Source organism: Castor canadensis, chromosome 14, assembly GCF_047511655.1.
Source record: "Castor canadensis chromosome 14, mCasCan1.hap1v2, whole genome shotgun sequence".
Lineage (NCBI taxonomy): Eukaryota > Metazoa > Chordata > Mammalia > Rodentia > Castoridae > Castor > Castor canadensis.
Window position 1 is genome coordinate 12,053,430 of NC_133399.1, and position 5,122 is coordinate 12,058,551.

General features: G+C 47.8%; 1 pseudogene; it reads left to right on the forward strand.

Annotated features, from left to right (window-relative positions):
- Positions 1-3,925: 3,925 nt before the first annotated feature.
- Positions 3,926-4,871, forward strand: LOC141416655 (zinc finger translocation-associated protein-like; annotated as a pseudogene).
- The last annotated feature ends 251 nt before the right edge of the window (positions 4,872-5,122 follow it).

Below are 5,122 nucleotides of genomic sequence, written 5' to 3' on the forward strand. Positions count from 1 at the left end.
TGTGTGTGAGTGTGTCTGTGTGTGTATGTATGTGTGTGAGTGTGTTTGTGGGTGCATGTGCATGTATATGCGTGTGTATATGTGTATTTGTGTATGTGTGTATATGCGTGTACATGTGTGTGCATGTGTGTGTAAGTATGTGTCAATCTGTGTGTGTAGATGTGTGTATGTGCACGTGTGTATGCGTGTGTGTGCATCTGTGTATGTGTGAGTGTGTATGTGCATGTGTATTTGTGTATGTGTGTGTATGTGTGTATGTGCATTTGTATGTGTGTGTACATGCATGTATATGTGTGTATGTGCGTGTGTATTTGTGTTTGTGTGTATGTGTGTAAGTGTGTGTATGTGTATGTGCATGTGTTCACGTGTGTATGTGTGTGTGTCTGTGTATGTCTATGTGTGTGTGAGTGTGTATGTGGGTGTATGTGAGTGTATGGTATGTGTGTGTGTGCATGTGTATTTGTGTATGTGTGTTTGTATTTGTGTATGTGTGTGTATGTGCGTGTGTCTCTCTGTGTGTCTGTGTGTGTGCACGTGTGTTTGCATCTCTGTGTATGTGCATGTGTATTTGTGTATGTGTGTATGTGCTGTGTATGTTTGTATGTGCGTGTGTATGTGTGTGTGTATGTGTGTGTATGTGTGTTTCTGTTTGTGTGCGTGTGTATGTGCATTTGTATTTGTGTGTGCCTGTGTATGTGTGTGTATGTGTATAAGTTTGTCTGAGTGTGTATGTGTGTGTATGTGTGCATGTGTGAGTGTGTATGTGTGTGTGTGAGACTGTGTGTGTGACTGTGTGTGTATGTGTGTGTATGTATGTGTGTGTATGTGTGAATGTGCGTATTTGTGTATGTCTGTATTTGTGTGTATGTGCGTGTGTATTTGTGTATGTGTGTGTGTCGTATCTGTGTATGTGTGTGTGAGTGTGTGTCCCTCACAAACCGGGTCAACTTGAGTAACAAACTGAATGACAAAAATGTTCAATTGTAATCCACAGATTAAGATAAACAGCCATACATCTCTGACAAAGAAATTTGATTTAATCATTGCAAAGAATATTATTCAAATACTAGGGAAATCATTACTATCATTAGAAAAGCACAGCGATAACTGATACAGGCTAGATCCACTGATGGCTCCTGATATTGTGAGGCAAGTCTATAGATAACCAGATATTTCTCCAAAGACACTCATTAGTTACAGAAAGAGGTACAGTAACTTTAGAGTGGAGAAACACGGGGACAGCTTCTAAACCAAGGGAGCAATGGCATCAGCAATAATAGCATTTATTTGTATTGTGTACCTTGAGATGTTGCTCCAAGAACAGCAGGTCATGGCATGACAGTCATGTCAAAAGCGCACAGTTTGGTCTGTGTGTATAATTCCAGCAGGATTGAATAGGAGGATCCTGAGATGAAGGCCAGCTGAGACTACACAGTGAGTTTAGAAAATAACAACTTCAACAGAATAATTAGTAAATATCACACAAAATTAAATGAAGTCGCTCTCCACAGGACAAGTGAGCAAGGTGCTTAAAAATGTAAAGATTGTGAAAGATCTCCTTCCTCAAACACTCTGGCCAGAGAAAAAGGAAGGAAGGAAAGCAGGGAGAAAAGGAGGGAGGAAGGAAGGAAAGGAGAAAAGGGAGGGCGGGACTGAGAGACTGAGGCAAAAAGGATGGAAGAAAGTGGAGAAAAGGAGAGGGAGGGAGGGAAGGAAAGGAAGAAAGAAAGAGGAGAAAGAAAAGAGAGGAAGGAAGGAAGGGAGGGAGGGAGGGAGGAAGGAAGGACTGAGGGAGAAACAGGGAGAGAAGAAAGGGAGGAAGGTAAGGAAAGAGGGAAAAGGGAAGGAGGGAGGAAAAGAGGTCAGGAGGGAGGGAGGAAGGAAGGAAGATGGAGGGAAGAATGAATGGAAGGAAGGAAGGAGGGAGGGTAGGAAGGAAGGAAGGAAGGAGAGAGGGAGGGAGGGAAGGAAGGAAGGAAGGCGGGAAGGAAGAGAATGATACAAAAGAAAGAAAGACCCTGTGGGTTGCAGAAGTTTGAGGAGAAGTTTTGACCTCAGACATAATGTGGGATCTGAGTTAGATTCTGGGACAGCAAATGTAGATTGGAGGAAAATAGGAGTAAAATTTGAATAAATTGCAGCAATGAAAATGTCTTGGTTTTTAATCATTGTTCTATAGTTATTTAAAATGTTTAACATTAGCAAAAACCTTGATGAAAGGTACCTATGAACTCTGCATCTCTTTTGATAATATTCTGTGAGTGTAAAATTTTTTTTGAGAGAAAACTGAAAAGTGGAGCCGATCAGAATTGAGTGTTCTAAATTGGGCTATACAGTTTTAGTTTGGAAAGCAGTCCAACAGAAAGTTCTTATGCTTTAGATTTTGGGTTTGGAAAACTTACTTTTATTTCACTAGTTTTGATTAATCTACAATTTTCCAACAAGCATCAGAATTAAAACCTTTTTGCAAAATTATATTGAACTTCAACAGGAGATCCTCACTTTCACAGCTAAATGGAATTTTCATCTTAACCACTTCTCACTTCATTCTCTGGTATCTCCTTTGTCACCCTGAAGATCCATGTACCCATGGACACAAAATAGTGTGCTCCCCACCCAGTTAAGCATACCAAGTCATCAAAGGGCAGGATTGGTGAGTGGAGAACCCACACTTATCACATCCTTTTTGACCAGTTGGACATATTCAAACATGGGACACATTTTGTAAGTCATCAAAAATCTTTACAATATCATTATGACTTAAATTCTTGTGTAAGCCAAAGAGAAAGAAAATATTTGAACCTCCAAAGAATGCCTGAAATAAGCAACAATTTCTTTCATTTTTATAGGTCCCTTGATACCCAAAAGTAATTACAGAAGAGTTGCTAGAAGCCTCTAGGAAGGATCTGAAAGCTCAGTAAGCTTAGAGCTGTTTATCCAACTTTGCCATATATAGCAAATGCACGCATATGTTTCAGGGTGGAAAATGGAGGAATTTTAATGCCTTTATGTTGAAGTTAGGAAAAGAAAACATACTTCTCAAAGGATTTTAAGCAACAAAGCAGAAATGGAAGAAAACGGTAGAGGAAAAATAGCAAATTCCAGCCTCTTACTGGTAGGATGGAAATTTACGATGGTCTCAATATTTAATATTTGCACACACAGTGTCTCTCTCACACACAATTCAGTTTTTACAAAGTAAAATAGCCAATGAAGATTCAGAAATTTGTTTTCATCTTGCTGAATTTTAATAATTTACATGAAATAACATATTTCTCACTGTCCATAAGAGATTTCCATTATATTTTGTCTGAAATATCCACCCTATCAGATGTTTCTTTCTTCCTCAAATACCCAACTTCTTCATCCAGGCTCTCTTCTGGCAAGGTGTTAAGTCTGACGTCTCTAATTATTTTTGCAATGACAGCATTCTCTTCTCCTTTTATTATCTTATCTCTCAGCAGTTACCCTCTATCCCTTCCTCTACAGCCACACTTCCCTGCAGTACACTCTCTCCACTTTCACACCCCATGCTCAACTCTCAGCCCACCCAATGTGGCTTCTATGTCTGCTGTCTTTGAAGGTTGTGCATTTATTCCCTCTAAGAAGATTCTTGGATAAAGCGTAACAATTATTCTACATGACATCTATCGCAATCATCACTATCACCACCTCTCTCTCTTGTGCCTCCATCTTACTCTCATTTGAAATTTACCCTCCTCTGTTAGTCATTAAATAATGATTTCCTTCAAGGACATCATTAAGCGCGACTCCCTTAAATTTACCCAGGAGCCCTTAAAGGAGCCCCAGGGGCCCCAGACAGGAATCCCCACCCCATTCCAGTCCGCGCCACCCAGCGAGCAGCCAGCTGTCCACGCGGCCGGCCGCCCCACGGGTCCCCGGGCCCCGCTCTGCAGCGCAGCGCATGGAGCCCGGCGGGGACACCGGAGCCGGAGTGGCGGCGGTAGGGGCGGCTCCGGGCCAGCAGTGGCCTCGGCACGGGGCCGACGGCTGCTGCCTGCCGCATCGAGCGGCGGCGGACAAGATCTTCAGCTGGATAGGGGTGCATTGGGGTCCTGGGGGAGGAGCCCCCTGCCCTTCTCCAGGGCCAGGGGACCAGCATCTTCAGGCAGGAAATACGCTAACCATTGTGAGGCCACGGCCTCGAGGCCTGGAAAGAGTCGCATCCCTGGCTGTGATCACCGGCGCTACTTCCAGGACCACTGGCGGCTGGAGAACCTGCGGGACGTCAACCCCGCCCAGCACGGCATGGTGTGCGGCAGCTTGCGGGCCACCCGCAAACTCAGCACCATCAAGCGGCACTTCCGCCAGAAGCACCCCTACTCCCTGCACTGGAGTCCCTGGGAGAGGAAGTCATCAGCAACAGCTGGGATGCCCACCTGGGGCTGGGGACCCAGGGGGCTGAGGAGGAGGAGGAGGGGTCAGCCTCCAAGCTTGCCCGCCCAAGGGCCCAGGCGACGTCCCGTTATCTCCGGGGACTGCGTTGGAGCGGCCCGCCGAGGAAGAGGAGGATGATGGGGACGGCCAGGAGTCAGGGAGCAGCTGCGGAACTACCAGCCGCGCTGGCGGGGCGACACCTACCTGATGGACGACGACGGAGGCCGGCGCGGCCAGGTGTGCGCGGTGTGCGGGGGCGCGCTGGCCACGCTCAAGGTGAGCACCTTCAAGCGGCACATCCTGCAGGTCACCCCTTCTCCATGGACTTCTCTCCCGAGGAGCGCCACACCATCCTGGAGGCCTAGCAGGAGGCGGCGCTGCGCGGTTACGGCCACGAGGGCTTCGGGCCACCCGCCCTGGGGCCGCGCGACGGCGGAGCGGACCCCAAGCCGGGCGCCGGGTGTCAGGCGTAGCCAGCTCGCGGGCCCGGTGGGGCGCGACCCGGCCCTTGTCCTGGGGACCCTCTTGTCCCGCACCAGCGCTTCAGGCGGCCTTGGCAGCCATCGCCCCCCGCGATCCCCCGCTGGCCGGGTCGGGCGGGTCGGAGATTGGGATTGGTGTTCTTAGACTCTCCGAGGCCGTGACCGCGGACGGCAGCCTTAGGCGGGAGGCGGGGCGCGAGGCTCCCGAGCCCCGCGGGCGGAGCGATGCGCCCGGAGGTCGG